Source organism: Somniosus microcephalus, chromosome 2 (assembly GCF_052327205.1).
Source record: "Somniosus microcephalus isolate GS21.2 chromosome 2, FLI_Smic_1.0, whole genome shotgun sequence".
NCBI lineage: Eukaryota > Metazoa > Chordata > Chondrichthyes > Squaliformes > Somniosidae > Somniosus > Somniosus microcephalus.
This window is the reverse complement of record NC_140988.1, coordinates 150,687,172-150,704,120: the sequence shown is the minus strand read 5'-3', so window position 1 is coordinate 150,704,120 and position 16,949 is coordinate 150,687,172. Positions and strand designations below refer to the sequence as shown.

Genomic DNA, 16,949 nt, shown 5'->3' with positions numbered 1-16,949 from the left:
TAAGAGCAGCGGCAGCAGCAGAGAGCTGCTTTAAAATGTTGCAGAAACACTAGTTATGAGCTGTATTTTTGCAAGTGAAATGACTTTTGGTATTTGGAATGTAGACTGTCAGCTGAGAGTGGCAGCGTAGCAGCATCCCGGCAGGTTTGTCAGCATTTAGTGGTTTTAAATTTGAGAGGGAATGTACAGACCGTGCTTGTGTTTGTTTTGAAGTTGTTCCTTGGGTGTAGCTGTGAGTGTCTGAGGTTTTGAAATGTACACGTGTTGAAAAAAAAGTAAAGAAAGAAAGTAGATGTTTTTCATGAAGCTCAAAAGATTGGAGGTATTTGTCAGGTTCGGGGTTCACACGTGAAGAATTGTTGGCCTTTGCTTTATTGCACATCACAACCAGATAAAGTTACTCGATGGTTGACATAAATAGAGCCTTTTCTTACCTCCTGTCACTTTCCTGGGGAACTGTGTTAACCATTAGAATCATACAGCACAGAAAGAGGCCACTACATCGTGTCTACAACAGAGAAACAGGCCGTTCGGCCCAAGTTGTCTATGCCGGCGCTTATGCTCCATATGTGCTTCCTCCCACCCCTCTTCATCTAACTCTGTCAGCATACCCCTTCTGATTCCTTTGTCCCCCGTGTGCGTATCAGGCTTGCCCTTGAATGCATCTATGCTTTTGCCTCAACTACTCCTTGTGGTAGCACGTTCCACATTCTTACCACTCTTTGGGTAAAGAAGTTTCTCCTGAATTTATTAGTGATGACTATTTTATATTAATGGCCTCTAGTTTTGGTCTCCCCCACAAGCGGAAACAATTTCTCTACATCTACCTTATCATACTCTTCGAAAGAGCTAACCAAATGTCCCACTCAATGTCCTTCATAGGCAGCACTACCTGCTGCGCGTCCTCCCTCCCCCACACCTCCCCTACCACCCCAACCCCTCCCACGCCTGGCCCATTCAAATTTTTGTGCATGCGCGGAATCTACAATGTAAATGCCGATGAGCAGCCTGTGCGGGACCTCAGACCACTGCACGGCCACGCGTGTGCACACCTTAGCGGAAACTCTGGTCCCACTCCCCTACTCATTTTCTCCATAGCCCCAGAAATGTTTCTTTTTCAAGTACATATCCCATTCCCTTTTGAAAGTTACTATTGAATCTGCTTCCACCATGTTTTCAGGCAGTGCATTCCAGATCATAACAACTCGCTGGAGTTAGCTGTAAGTCCTCAGGCTCTTGCCTGTGCGCTGAGTTTGCCGTTACTTTTCTCATTTTTCCCTCTGTTTGTTTTAGCCTCTCGGGGTCTCTCCCACGATGCCAGCACTGCCGCTGGTCATAGCTGCTCAGATTTTAAGAGCACAGATCAGAGCAGCACACTTTCCTGCGGGCACTGTAATAGCGGAGCAGGCCCCTATTCCATCTGTGTTCCAACAGATAGTACTTTGTTAAGAATGTTGTACTTGATCTTAACTAAAAGCCAAGAAATTATAATTTGTAAACTCCCCTCATTTTCTTGTGGCCCATTGTGAAGCCAGATTCAGTTCTCTGACCACTTATTTCTGCTCAGACGACCTGCTGTCTGTTGTGTAATGGGCAGGACTCGGGGGCGGGGTCATGGTCCTCATCTCTCTAGCTGAGACCTGTCTGTGTCAGCAGGGGGCTGGAGCCAGAAATGCTACCTCAAACCCAACTTGAGGACGATTCATACAGGCAAAGCAGCAGCATTTTAGGTTCTACTTGGATTTTACAGAAAGAAGACAGAGAGCTGATCTATCACAGAGCACTCAGAAGCAGAGGCCAGCCAAGCGTATTGCCAGGAGGAGCCTGAAAGCTGCAGTAACAAGAAAGCAGGACAAAGATAACAGCTGTGTGAGAAAGGGAGCAAAGACTGTGACACACGCTCAGGTAAGTGTGTTGGATGTTCTGTCCTAGGCTTTCTGATTGCACGGCCGGCAGTAAGCCATTTTTTTCATAGGTTACTGTCAGCATTCCAATCTGAAAGCCAGGCTGACCAGGAGTTTTTGGGTGATAACTGGGACTTTGTTTGGCCTGGTGTGGAATCAGGAGGGCTTCCTGGCGCAGGCCTGGGCTTACAATTGCAGTGAGATCCCAAAGACGTGACCAGGGCCTCACGTGCATATTTAAATAAGACCCCCGCCAGCTTCGGGCGGGGGTCCTTGGCGCCTGCAATTTAAAGTTGTAGTCAGGCGATTTTGGGCCAAATCGGCAAGACTCCTGCTCCACTTTAACCACCCCCCCCACTACCACCACCGAGTTTCCGACGGGCAGCGGGTGTTAACGTTCCCGCCACCCCCACCCTGTGAAGACCAGATTAGAAATGAATTTCAATGAGATTGCATTGACGCGACCTTCACATTTCTGCATTTAGGATTAAAAAGTTTTTCAGATTGGTCGGGGGGCATGAGAAATTTCCTCACTCACTTTTAACAATTCAGTTTCTGCTCCTCTGCGACTCTCATAGTTGACAAAGGGACAATTATTGCTGTTTCTCTCTGCTCACTGCTGGGCTGACTGCCATACCACACGGGGTGTTGCTGTCCTGCTGCTCAAGGTCCACTGCCTCGCTGCTATATGCTTGCTTCGCTGGCCATGGATTTTGCCCCGCTCCATTCTGCTTTCAGAACTTGCCCTGCGCTGGATGGACTGGCTCCTCGGCTCCTCCTGCAGCTCTCGGTGTTGTGTGCTCCTCGTTGCCTAATAGCTGTTCTTCGGCCCATCTTCATCTGCACTGAACTGTTGGTTTTACCCTTCACCTCCCCTGGATCCCTAATCTTTGCTGTTCTCAGTCCCTGGGTTTCACGCCCACTGCTCCATGCTTCTCCGCTATCCCAGCAGGTCCGCTGTTAACACCTGAGGTCACTCTACACTTCCGCTGGACCCCAGGATCAACCACCGCCGGTCAATTTTCCTTTCCTCTTTGGCTTTATGAATCCATTGGAGTTTCCTGCTTCGACTCCTGCAGCACAGCAGCTGATTCTCTGCTCCTCCGACAGCTCCTCAATCCAACATCTCTCCTCTGGTGACTCCGAACCCCTCTCCTTCTCCAAGCTGCCTCCACCCTGTCTACAACTGAACTTCATCCCATCGTAACCTCCTGGCCCTCAGACTTTAAAGTGGGGTACGGCTAGTGAGTTGTTGTTGGGCCTTCTTTGTACCTTTTGTTAAAAATTGGACCTTCACTTTCCAAAGCGTCATTCTGGTTTGAATCGAAATTTTCAATTGATCCATTTTCGGGATGTAACATGCACCAATCAGCTTATCATGCTTCGCTATTGCTAACCCGCCTCCTAAACTCCTTTGGAATCTTAGCTGAGCAAATCATTCTGCCTGAGGTGGGCCTAGTCATGTCCAATCTTCCCTGTAAGCTACGCTTGTTCTACGCGGCCTGTTTCTTTTAATGCGCGGTGCCTTTAAATTTCTGCGCATGCGCGGTACTTACAGTGTAAAAGCAGGTGAGCGGCCTGCACGGGACCTTTCAGATTACTGCACGCGCGCACCTTAGCGGGAACATTGGTCACGTCCAAGTGTTTGGGTTTGAGGTACTTGAGAAGGATGCTGTGATAACTTCCTTTCAATGTCTCTAACTCTTGTCTTCAACAATTCCATCCAGTAACTTTGAAGTTATCCTGGTCAGATTGGGCTGATTCTTGACCCGGATACTGTCCTCGTGGGCGACTGGAATTTCGGGACCTCTGCTTGGAATGGATTATCATTGCTGTTTGCCACCTTTCCTATCATTTTGGCGAGTCATGGACACCGTCTTGGTTTTGTGACTGGCAATCTAAATTCCTAACTGTATTACCCCGTTGGTTAGGGGCTTTAGCTTTTTCTGATTCTAGTACTTCTTCTGAATTGAGAGAGTTATGATACTATGTCAGCTGCTGTTGAGTAGTTTCCTTGTGCCCTGCTTCATTTTGTAGGAACTGTCTTACGTCCTTCTTATCCACTTTGTTCTCTTGGCATTCGGCCTCCTTTTGGGCTAATTGTTGGTTTATTCCCTTATACTGTACTCTGCCTCCCTTTGTGCTTGGCTGCAGGTTAAATGCCTTTAGTTGGTTTTGGCGGAGTTTTATGCGTAAGTTTTGGGTGTGGAAATACATGAATGTGACCAGTGATGGCTATTTTTGATTGTTGAGTCTTTGACCTTTCAATCATGTGCAGAGTATGATCTTGTGGATTTACACATTTGTGACTACAGTAGGTGTAAAGTGTGCCAGCTTTGAGCCCATTGTTGTATGGGTTCTTGTATTTTTAAGAGCAGCGGCGGCAGCAGCAGCAGCAGCAGAGAGCTGCTTTAAAATGTTGCTGAAAGACTAGTTGTGAGCTGTATTTGCAAGTGAAATGACTTTTGGTATTTGGAATGTAGACTGTCAGCTGAGAGTGGCAGCGTAGCAGCATCCCAGCAGCATGCAAGGTTTGTCAGCATTTAGTGGTTTTAAATTTGAGAGCGAATGTACAGACCGCCTGTGTTTGTTTTGAAGTTGTTCCTTGGTGTCTTAGGTTTTGAGATGTACACGTGTCGGGGGGAAAAAGTAAAGAAAAAAAGTAGATGTTTTTCATGAAGCTGTTTTTAATTTTTCAAAATCTCCCGAGAGGGAGGTGCACCGTTCCCAGAGGCACTGCAATACCAGGTCGATGCGTGGAGTGGACGGAGCAAGCCCCTATTCCATCTCCCTGTTCCAAAAATCAATTTAATATATGGTCCCCAGATAGGGGACGTATCAGATATTAAACTGATAAGAACAGATACTACACTTGATCTTAGCCAAAAGGCCGAGAAGCGATGCTCACGCCGCCCATAGTGTTCTCGGGTGCCGTTTGCCCTCCTTCTTTTACGTCAGGCTGACTGTGTCCAAAGACGTATAACTGCTGACGGTTTCACTGTTGGGATATTTTTGCCGGGATTTTTAATTGGACCGAAGATTAGTTTACAGAAGTTGCCTTTTTTACCCTTTTCAGTGAAACTGCTTCATAGATATGTATATTGCCAGTATTCCACCAATCAGCTGGGAGAGGGTTGTGCCTGTCCACACGTACGTCACTGTCAGAGGCTGCCGTGGAACAAAAACTTTTTAAACCAGTTGCGTAAGACGTCTTGCAGGGCGTGAGTGACAATGCAACAACCAACTGACAAAGTGGATAGGTGATCTGGGTGTAACAAGCAGGGCAGAGAAGGGAGAACCAGTGGATGTAGTATATGACTTAATAAAACTCACTACGCACTTGGTTCGAGTATAAAGCAAGGCTTTAAGCAACTTGTTTCAAAACATGGAGGTCTAGTTATCTTTCACTAGTTCCTGTTTACAAAATGTCCTGGGCAAGCTGGGCCCACGCCCGAGTATTTATACTCCTTGGACGGCGCCACCAGCTGGCCGTCCAGTGTTATTTCATGAGTCTTTCTTCATGGATCATAAGATTCTTAACAGTATATTTGTATTTTCAGAAGGTATTCGATAAGGTGCTACACGAGAAGTTGTTGCACAATATTAGGGCTCATGGGATTGGGGGTAATATATTAGCATGGATCGAGGATTGGTTAACGGACAGAAAACGGAGAGTAGGAATAAACGGGTCATTTTCGGGATGGCAGGGTATGTAACTAGTGGAGTGCCGCAAGGATCAGTGCTCGGGCCTCAGGCTATTTACAGTCTATATCAATGACTTAGATGAGGGAACAGAGTGTAATGTATCCAAGTTTGCTGACGAGGGAAAGTAAGCTGTGAGGAGGACGGAAAGGAATGTAGACCACCGGTTAAGTGATTGGGCAAGAAGGTGGCAGATGGAGTATAATGTGGGGAAGTATGAAATTATCCACTTTGGTAGGAAGAATGGAACAGCGGAATATTTTTTAAAAGGTGAGAGACTAGTAAATGTTGGTAGGCAGAGGGACTTGGGGGTCCTTGTACACGAATCACAGAAAGTTAGCATGCAGGTACAGCAAGCAATTAGGAAGGCAAATGGTATGTTAGCCTTTATTGCAAGGGGTTTGGAGTATAAGAGTCTTGCTGCAATTATGTAGCCAGGTGAGCCAGTGGATGTGGTGTATTTAGATTTTCAGAAGGCATTCCATAAGGTGCCACATAAAAGGTTACTGCATAAGATAAGAGCTCACGGGGTTGGGGGTAATATATTAGCATGGATAGAGGATTGGCTAACTAACAGAAAACAGAGAGTCGGGATAAATGGGTCATTTTCAGGTTGGCAAACTGTAACTGGTGTGGTGCCGCAGGGATCAGTGCTGGGGCCTCAACTATTTACAATCTATATTAATGACTTGGATGAAGGGACTGAGTGTAATGTAGCCAAATTTGCTGATGATACAAAGATAGGTGGGAAAGCAAATTGTGTGGATGATGCAAAGAATCTCCAAAGGGACATAGATAGGCTAAGTGAGTGGGCAAAGATCTGGCAGATGGAGTTTAATGTGGGGAAAATGCGAGGTTATCCACTTGGGTAGGAAAAATAAAAAAGCAAATTATTATTTAAATGGGGAGCGATTACAAAATGAGGCATCTGGGGGTCCTTGTACATGAATCACAAAAACTTAGCATGCAGGTACAGCAAGTAATTAGGAAGGCAAATGGAATGTTGGCCTTTATTGCAAAGGGGATGGAGTATAAAAGTAGGGAAGTCCTGTTGCAACTGTACAGGGCGTTGGTGAGACCACACCTGGAGTGCTGCGTACAGTTTTGGTCTCCTTATTTAAGGAAGGATATACTTGCATTGGAGGCAGTTCAGAGAAGGTTCACGAGGTTGATTCCGGAGATGAAGGGGTTGTCTTATGAAGAAAGGTTGAGCAGGTTGGGCCTATACTCATTGGAGTTTAGAAGAATGAGAGGGGATCTTATTGAAACATATAAGATTCTGAAGGGGCTTGACAGGGTAGATGCAGAGAGGATGTTTCCCCTCGTGGGGGAATCTAGACCTAAGGGGCATAATTTCAGAATAAGGGGGCACCCTTTTAAATGGGAAATGAGGAGGAATTTCTTCTCTCAGAGGGTCGTGAATCTTTGGAATTCTCTTCCTCATTGAATATATTTAAGGTGGAGATAGACAGATTTTTGAAAGGTAAGGGAGTCAAGGGTTATGGGAAGTGGGCAGGGAAGTGGACTTGAGGCCAAGATCAGATCAGCCATGATCTTATTGAATGGTGGAGCAGGCTCGAGGGGCCAAATGACCTACTCCTACTTCTTATGTTCTTATTAAATATATCGCCGTTCCTTCATCGTCGCTGGGTCAAAATCCTGGAACTCCCTCCCTAACAGCACTGTGAGAGTACTTTCACCACTAGGACTGCAACGGTTCAAGAAGGCGGCTCACCACCACCTTTTCAAGGGCCATTAGGGATGGGCAATAAATGCTGGCCTTTCCAGCGACGCCCACGTCCCAGGAACGAATTTTTGAACAAAAAGAGAAGTGACCTCATTGAAACGAAAATAATTCTTACAGGGCTCGACAGGGTAGACGCTGAGAGGCAGGTTCCTCTGGCTGGAGAGTCTAGAACTAGTGGTCATTGTCTCAGCATAAGGGGTCAGCCATTTAGGACTGAGATGAGGAGAAATTTCTTCACTCATATGGTTGTGAATCTTTGGAATTCTCTACTACCCCATAGGGCTGTGGATGCTCCGTCGATTAGTATATTCAAGACTGAGAGCGATAGATTCTTGGGCACTATGGGAATCAAGAGATATGGGGGTAGGGCGGGAAAGTGGAGTTGATGTAGAAGTTCAACAATGATCTTATTGAATGGCGTAGCAGGCTCGAGTGGCCGTATGGCCTACTCCTGCTCCTGTTTCTTATGTTGGGCAGCAGCCCTATCTAAAACCGCTCACCGTCTACTGTCCTTGAGCCAATTTGCAATCCATCTTGTAATAACACACTTGACACCATGGGGGGGCACCATTTCAGCACAAAGTCCCTAATGCAGCACTTTACCAAAACCTTTTTGGAAATCCAAGTGGGTGACATGTACCAAATCTCCCTGATCTACGATACCACTGGCTTTTTCAAGTAGCTGGATCAGGTTTGTCAAACGTGATCGCTCTTTTCTGAAGCCGATTTAAGTATCACACAGTAGTTTTGGTTGAGTGAGTGGCCGACTGATAGCTAGAGCCTGGTCTGTTTGCACTGCAATAACCAGTGACTCTTCCTACTCCCTGCCTAAGGACTGTGATATCATAGGAATGGTCACTGTTCTATGACATCATTGATGTAGCACTGCCCAGCAGCCAAACTCGATGAACACTGCTCAATATGGGCTGAGTTTAGCTGACTCCTGTTGCAGGAAATGAAACAGGAGCACATTTTAACCTGTGTTATTGGGCAGTGGTATAATAGCTCAAAAGATCGGCGGTATTTGTCAGGTTCGGAGTTCACACGTGAAGAATTGTTGGCTTTTGCTTTATTGCACATCACAACCAGATAAAGTTACTCGATGGTTGACATAAATAGAGCCTTTTCTTACCTACTGTCACTTTCCTGGGGAACTGTGTTAACCAATAGAATCATACAGCACAGAAAGAGGCCACTACATCGTGTCTACAACAGAGAAACAGGCCGTTTGGCCCAAGTTGTCTATGCCGGCGCTTATGCTCCACACGTTCTTCCTCCCACCCCTCTTCATCTAACTCTGTCAGCATACCCCTTCTGATTCCTTTGTCCCCCATGTGCGTATCAGGCTTGCCCTTGAATGCATCTATGCTTTTGCCTCAACTACTCCTTGTGGTAGCACGTTCCACATTCTTACCACTCTTTGGGTAAAGAAGTTTCTCCTGAATTTATTAGTGACCATCTTATATTTATGGCCTCTAGTTTTGGTCTCCCCCACAAGTGGAAACAATTTCTCTACATCTACCATATCATACTCTTCGAAAGAGCTAACCAAATGCCCCACTCAATGTCCTCCGTAGGCTGCACTACCTGCTGCGCGTCCTCCCTCCCCCACACCTCCCTGGAGTGCTATCAAACATAATTTGACACCGAGCCACGTAAGGAGAGACAATACAAGCAAAATGGTACAATTTTAAAGAGAGTGCAAGAACAGAGAGACCTGGGGGTGTTTGTGCACAAATCTTTGAAGGGGCCAGGACATTAACAAAGCAGTTAATGAAGCATATGGGATCCTGGGCTTTATAAATAGAGTCATAGGGCTCGATTTTAACTCAGCCGTCAGGCAGGCTTTGAGGCGTGTGGGGAGTTAAAATCGCAAAACCTGGGGGTCGGGTCCCGCCCCCCCCGGCCTGGTTCCCGACACCTAGCCATTTTAACCCAGGTGTGTCTGATGGTCCCGAATCAGTCCCGCCTGCAACAGGCAGGACTGGTCTTTAGGGCCCTTAAACAGCACTCATTGGCCTTTATAATCCCATTTTAACAGGCCCTTGCCTGTTTAACCCTTTTCCCATGTAAAACACGCCTGGTGGGGATCACGCCTGTGAAACCTGGCGTGAGCACTATTGGCTTGCTGACTATCAGCTGCAGGTCAACCATTAAAGAGGAAATTTGAGCAGTCATCATTTGCAGGTGGCAGGACTTTGTTGTTTCAGGCCTGGGGCAACTTTTACCAGGCTTAACCACACCTCTGGAAGGTTGGAGCCTCACACACTTCTCCAGTGTGACCTCCTGCGAAACCCCTCTCGCCAGCCTAACTCAGCCGTCCTCAACTGAGGCATCTACCAGAAGCATGGGAGGCCTTTTTTCCCTTCCCTTCTTGGCATTAGAGGACCTCCAGCCCCATTTGCGAAATGACACACGCCACAACTGCAGAAGTTGCCATTAGAATTTTTATGCAAAACAAACAACTGATGGCATTTTTACAGAATACACAACATTTCACCCAAGTGACTACCCTTGTGACTATTTGTGCTTTATTTTCCTCTTAGGCGTGCTCCTACATAGTGGTTCTCCTGTGGCTTCAGCAGATGTGGAGGCCCCTTGCTCACTTTCCTGCTGCTCCTGTCTCGACACCTTTGGCAGGCGTCCTCTGGGGTGGCAAGCCTGTGAGGGCTCGTCAGCAGTCTGCTGCTCCTGCGGCTGTGCAGGAGTTGAGACGTCTATCTCACTTGGGTGTGGACTCCGGCGGGGGTCTGACCGAGGGCTCTGCAGTGGCATGGAAGTGTGAGTGCTTGGAGAGGAACCCCCACTTCATTGAGGTCTGCCACCAACCTCCCTCTCATGGGTCAGCTCCCCCTCCGCGCCTGCAAGTGGCTTGAGAGCACCTTGCTGCACATCAGGGGGGCCATGGGGACCCGTATCTGCAATGGCAGTCCTACTCAGAAGGACTTCCATGAAGGTCTGGTTTCTCTGTTCAATAGATGCCCATCGCTCCTCAAGAGATGTCATTCTATTCTGAACACTCACCATGTTTTCCATACCCTGGCGACTAACCTCCTCTATGGCTGTAGCCTTCCTCTCCTCTACCGTAGCCAGCCTTGCCACGGAGGCAGCAATCATTTCCACGTAGGTAGCCATCCTTTCCGTGTTGATGCGTTCATGCGCCAATGACTCCACAAAGGCTCTGCTCATGGTCGCTATGGACTCCTCCATTCGCTCCACACTCGCAGCGACCCTAGAGACAAAACCTGCCAGAGACTCCTGCATCTGCGCCCGGAGTTCCATCACCTCTGATCTTACGGGTGGACCCAGAGGCAGAGGGTCGACATGCAGCTGAGCCGAGCTGGCAGAGTCCTGTGCCCTCCGACGAGGACTTTCCACTGCTGTCCCTGTCTCCACAATCTGCTGATGCTCACTTGTGAGCTGTGATACACCAGGTGACAACTCTACTCTATGTCCCGAAGGTCCCACCGAGGTGTGAGTGTCTGCGCTGGCGCTGGGTGCGCTTATTTCTGCTGACGCTGCGCCCTCAGAGGTTGCAGATTCCTCAGGAATCTGGCATCTCAGGCTCTTCCTCCTACACACTGGGGACGGGGGCTCTCGATGGCCCTGTGGGGGAGTCAAGGAAAAAGTTAGAGATGTGATGCCAAGGTTACATGCACATTGTGGTAGAAAGAATGAGGAGAGGACATATAACCTAAATGGTACAATCCTGAAGGGGGTGCACGAACAGAGAGACTTAAGGGTATATGTGCACAAATCGTTGAAGGTGGCAGGGCAGGTTAAGAAAACAGTTTAAAAGGTTTACGGGATCCTGGGCTTCATAAATAGAGGTATAGAATACAAAAGTGCGGAAATTATACTGAACCTGTATAAAACACTGGTTTGGTCCCAACTGGAGTATTGTGTCCAATTCTGGGCACCACACTTTAGGGAGGATGTGAAGGCCTTAGAGAGGGTGCAGAAAAGATTTACGAGAATGATTCCAGGAATGAGGGACTTCAGTTACGTTGATAGACTGGAGAAACTGGGGTTGTTCTCCTTGGAGTAGAGGAGGTTGAGAGGAGATTTGATGGAGGTGTTCAAAATCATGAGGGGTCTGGATAGTAGAGGGAAACTGTTCCCATTGGCAGAAGGGTCGAGAACCAGAGGACACAGATTTAAGGTGATTGGCAAAAGAACCAAAGGTGACATGAGGAAAAACATTTTTTTACGCAGCGAGTGGTTAAGATCTGGAATGCACTGCCTGAAAGGGTGGTGGAGGCAGATTCAATCAGAGCTTTCAAAAGGAGTTGAATAAGTAATTGAAGGAAATAACTTTGCAGGGCTAGGGGGAGAGGGCGGAGGAGTGGGACGAGCTGAAGTGCTCTTGCAGAGAGCCAGCAAGGGCTCGATGGACCGAATGGCCTTCTTCCATGCTGTAACCATTCTATGATTCTATTATCATCCCTGCCACTGCTGTTAAGCTAACTGGGAGAACATCCAGTTCCACTTTTTAACCCGCAGTTGTTATAATACCTCAATGGTGCATTGATTCTGTCCTCTTCACCTCATTAGTCAGTGCATCTTGCAGTTCCACTTCTGAGAAAAGCTCATTGCCCTGAAACATTAACTCTGTTTCATTGTCCACAGATGCTGCCTGACCTACTGAGCATTTCTAGCAATTTTTGTTTTTATTTCAGACTTCCAGCATCCGCAGTATTTTGGTTCTGTTTTAGTGTATGCTGCAGTTCCACATTGTCCCAACAGATGTCCCCATTAGCTCATCAGTAAGTGCCCCTTGCAATTCCACTTAGAGCCAACAGATGTCCCCATCACTCCACTCCCACTCTGACCTCTCCATCCTCGGCCTCTTACATTGTTCTAATGAAGCTCAACGTAAGCTCAAGGAATAACACCTCATCTTTCGATTAGGCACTTTACAACCTTCTGGACTCAACATTGAGTTCAACAATTTCAGACCATAACCTTCCCATGCAATTTTCCACTTTGAACCAACAGATGTCCCCATCACCTCACCAGTAAGTGAACCTTGCAGTTTCACTTTGAACCAACAGATGTCGTCACTACACTCATTAGCAAGTGCCCCTTGCAATTCCACTTTGAACCAACAGATGTCCTCATCAGACAGAAGTAAGTACACCTTGCAATTCCACTTTGAACCAACAGATGTCCCCATCACCTCACCAATAAGTGAATCTTGCAATTCCACTTTGAACCAACAGATGTCCTCATCAGACTCATCAGTAAGTACAATATCAAAATACCGCGGATGCTGGAAATCTGAAAACAACAGAAAAAGCTGGAAAAACTCAGCAGGCCAGGCAACATCCATGGAGAGAGGAAACAGTTAACGTTTCAGGTCGAAACCCTTCTTCAGAAGTACACCTTGCAATTCCACTTTGAACCAACAGATGTCCCCATCACACTCATGAGTAAGTGCATCTTGCAGTTCCACTTTGTCTTCATCGCCTTAGTGCTGAATTTGCATTGTGGTAAGATTCACTACAAATGCTTCTCCAATTATTCACTTAACTACCAAACAACCTAATTTGTGGACTCACATTGGTGAAATAAAAAAATGGCTGGTGATGTAAAACAATAAGAAGTTATTTCAACAGTAAACAGCCAATCAGAGAAGAGGTGAGAACAATAGAAGATGCACGGAATGAGCACAAGATAGTAAATATTCTAAATGATTACCTTGTTGGAGTCATAGTTATAATGGCACAGAAGGAGGCCATTCAGCCCATCGAGTCCGTGCCGGCTCTCTGTCGAGCAATCCAGTCAGCCCCATTCCCACACTCTATCCCCGTAGCCCTGTAAGTTTATTTCCCTCAAGTGCCTATCCAGTCTCCCCTTGAAAACATTGAGTGTCTCCGCTTCCACCACTTCCGTCGGCAGCAAATTCCAGGTCATCACCACTTGCTGCGTAAAAAGGTTTTTCTCACATCCCCCCTATATTTCTTGCCCAAAACCTTAAACCTGTGTCCCCTAGTCCTTATACCATCAATTAGTGGGAACAGCCTTTCCCCCTCGAGCCTATCCAAACCCATCATAATCTTGTACACCTCTATCAAATCACCCCTCAACCTCCTTTGCTCTAATGAAAACAAATCCAGCATCTCCAACCTGTCCTTGTAGCTAAGATCCCCCATCCCCGGAACCATTCTAGTAAATCTCTGTACCCTCTCAAGAGCCTCCACATCCTTCCTAAAGTGTGGTGACCAGAACTGGACACAATACTCCAGCCTAACCAGTGCTTTATAAAAGTTCAGCATAACTTCTCTACTTTTGTACTCAATACCTCTATTTATGAAGCTCAAGATCACATGGGGGGAGAAATTCAGTATCGCCCCATTTGGGGCGCAATTATCGGCCTGGCACAAAGATTAGCGCCTGGCGCTAATTATCGCCTCTGACTGCAAACTTGGCTTTTATCGTCCCTGGAGGTGATTGAAGCGCTAAATCAGGCGCTTCACACCTGTCTTAAGGCGCAAAGGCCGAGGAGCGAGGCGCTACCTCAGAGCGCTGGCGAAGCTCATGTGATGTCAGTCAGCAATGGAACACAGACACAATGCTGCCGGCCAGTTCTTAAAGGGGAGGGTTGATCTTGCTCTCCATCCACATCCTGCTCATTGCAGCCTTGAATCTCGGCCTGGAGAGACCTGTACATCAAATCTGCTGGAAAGAACAATGGAGAAAACCAGGGAAAGAGCTCTCAGAGTGCAGCCCCACAGTCTCTTCTAAATCGATACAAGGAAGGTCAAATCAAAATGAACCTGCAAAGTGCTGCTCAGTACCCAAAGCTCCTTCACACAGCGTTGAATCTCTCCAGAAGTCTCTCTCTCAGAATGCATGGTGCAAAAATGTCACCAACAAAAAAAGGCAGGAAGCGATCACGTTTAAATAGCGCTCCCCCAGTCCCTTCCTGACTGCAAAACGCTCCCCTCAACCTGTCATTGATAGCGGCAGGCGGGGCCACTCAATATCCGGTCCTGGGTGCTACCGAGGCGTTGCACACTCAACTGACATCACGATCTGCCGGCGCAGGAGATCGTGGCGGTAGTGTTTAGCGCTGCAGCAAAATGTCTAGATAATTTCGTGAGCGGTGCAAACATCGCCGCTCACAGGCGCTAGTTGCTTTGCGCCCCCATTAGCGCCCTCTTAAGGTACTAACGGGAGGCGCAAACCAACTGAATTTTTCCCCCCATATGCTTTGTTAACCACTCTCAATATGTCCTGCCACCTTCAGGAATCTATGCACATTAACTTCCAGGTTCCTCTGTCCCTGCACACTCTTTAATACCGTGCCATTAAGTGTATATTGCCTCTCCCTGTTCCTTCTGCCAAAATGCATCACCTCACACTTCTCTGTATTAAATTCCATCCGCCATGCACTAACCAAATTAATATCATACGTTAGTTTATGTTAGAATATGTATAATGTAGCACCAGTGTACAGGGTGGGGGTAGCGAATTAATTCATACCCTGATTTAAACGGTATATAGGTCTGTATTTATTGCATTTATCCAGCTAAGCTTGAGGTGATGGGAAATTAAACTGCGAAGCCAGCTGCAACTCGTGGGAAGATTGGGGAGGATGCCTATTCAACCAGACAGGGCAGCACACAGACAAGGCGACCTTCATTTGTTTATAGTTGTCTAAAAGACAAAATGGCTTACATCAAAGTCTGGTGGAACTAATTACAAATATGCTTACCTTGCAGAAGTGACATGAGCAAGTTACAAGGACAGAATCTGTGCTTTGCAGAGATAGTTTGGACCAGTAGGCCGATTGAACAAGAACTGTTATGAAAACCTGTTACTAAGCTGGACCATTTGGCAGAGACAATGGACGACTGTGGCTCCAGGCTACAAGAGTAGATAAGAAAAAGCCACGGTGATAAAGGAGGTGGAATAAGTCAAATAAGCAAACAACATGATTAACTGTGGGATATGGGGAGAAGCGTAAAAATGTCACACGGTAGAAGCAATGGATATAATGGAATACTAGAGACTGTGATTGATAGATTTGTACTTGCCGCTAGGGCAGGATATGATTGATAAGATTATGTATAAGAATGTAACTCACTAAACTTTCGGTGGAGTCGGATCTGAGAAGGGTCTCAGAAGGTTCTCCCCAGGCCTGTGAATAAAGACCGTTTTGAACCTCCGATCAAAGTCTGTCATCTGTACTATAGCTAAGCATCAACCTTGTATATCACTTGGTCCGTCTGTAGCTTACATCATGCCACTTGTCTGCCCATTCTGCTAGCCTTTCTATGTCCTGTTGCAGTCGATTGGTATCATCCTCACTGTTTGCCACACCTCCAAGTTTGGTGTCATCGGCATATTTAGGAATTCTACTCTGTATTCCAATATCCAGGTCATTTATTTATATATCAAAAAAAGCAGTGGCCCCAGCACTGACCCTTGGGGAACACCACTGTCTACCATCCTCCAGTCTGAAAAACAGCCATTTACCACAACTCGCTGTTTTCTGTCCTTAAGCCAATTCCTTATCCAAGCTGCCACTGACCCACCTATTCCATGAGCCTCAATTTTCTTAACCAGCCTTCTATGTGGTACTTTGTCAAATGCCTTCCTAAAATCCATGTAGACAACATCCATTGCATTCCCTTCATCAATCCTCCCTGTTACTTCATCAAAAAATTCTATTAGAGATTAGTCAAACACAATCTGCCTTTTACAAATCCGTGTTGGCTCTCCTTAATTAGCTTAAACCTCTCCAAGTGCCCATTAATTTTTTCCTTGATTATTGTTTCTAAAACTTTACCCACCACTGATGTTAAACTGACCAGCCTGTAGTTACTAGGGTTATCCTTACACCCTTTCTTGAACAATTTCCACTTTCCAATCCTCAGACACCTGTCCCGCATCTAGGGAAGATTGGAAAATTATGGCAAACCCTTCCGCTATCTCCTTCCCCAGTTCCCTTAGCAACCTGGGATGCAAGCCATCTGGACTAGGCGACTTGTCCACTCTAAGCATATCCAGCCTTTCTACTACATCCTGTCTATCAATTTTCACCCCTTCCATTGCTTCTACCTTTTCCACATCTACTGATATTTTGCCAGCATCCGTCTCCTTAGTAAACACCGATACAAGGCACTCATTGAGTATTCTAACCTTGCCCTGCACCTCTAAGCATATATCACCTTCTTTGACTCTAATAGGCCCCACCCCGCCTCTTACTACTTGCTTACTGTTTACATGCCGATAGATTTTTGGGTTCCCTTTTATATTAACTGCCATTCTACTCTCATATTCTCTCTTTGCCAATCTTATTTTCATCTTCACATCCCCTCTCAACTTATTGTATTTGGTCTGGTTCTCACTTGAAGAATTCACTTCTTCTTAGGCAGTCCCTCAGAACCGAGGATGACTTGCTTCCACATTAAAAATGAGTTCGCAGGTGACTGATGAGTCCAATGCGGGACCTACAGTCTCTGTCACAGGTGGGGCAGACGGTGGTTGAGGGGACGGGTGGGTGGGGTGCTTGGGTTGACGTGCGCTCCTTGCGCTGCCTGCGCTTGGCTTCCGCTTGCTCCCGGCGAAGAGACTTGAGGTGTTCG

At 46.7% G+C, this 16,949-nt stretch overlaps 1 long non-coding RNA gene and 1 other non-coding gene across 5 annotated transcripts in view; one reads left to right on the top strand and one right to left on the bottom strand.

Annotated features, from left to right (window-relative positions):
• The window catches only part of LOC147123021 (uncharacterized), a 73,214-nt gene extending 57,680 nt beyond the window's left edge, over positions 1 to 15,534 (top strand). For all 4 annotated transcript variants that reach the window (XR_015073108.1, XR_015073112.1, XR_015073109.1 and 1 more), the window contains one exon: positions 15,081 to 15,534. This is a non-coding gene — a long non-coding RNA (uncharacterized LOC147123021). The remainder of the gene's footprint in view (positions 1 to 15,080) is intronic.
• On the bottom strand, positions 4,616 to 4,806 carry LOC147123022 (U2 spliceosomal RNA). The gene has a single exon (XR_015075185.1). It is a non-coding gene; the product is annotated as a U2 spliceosomal RNA (small nuclear RNA).
• Positions 15,535 to 16,949: the final 1,415 nt, after the last annotated feature.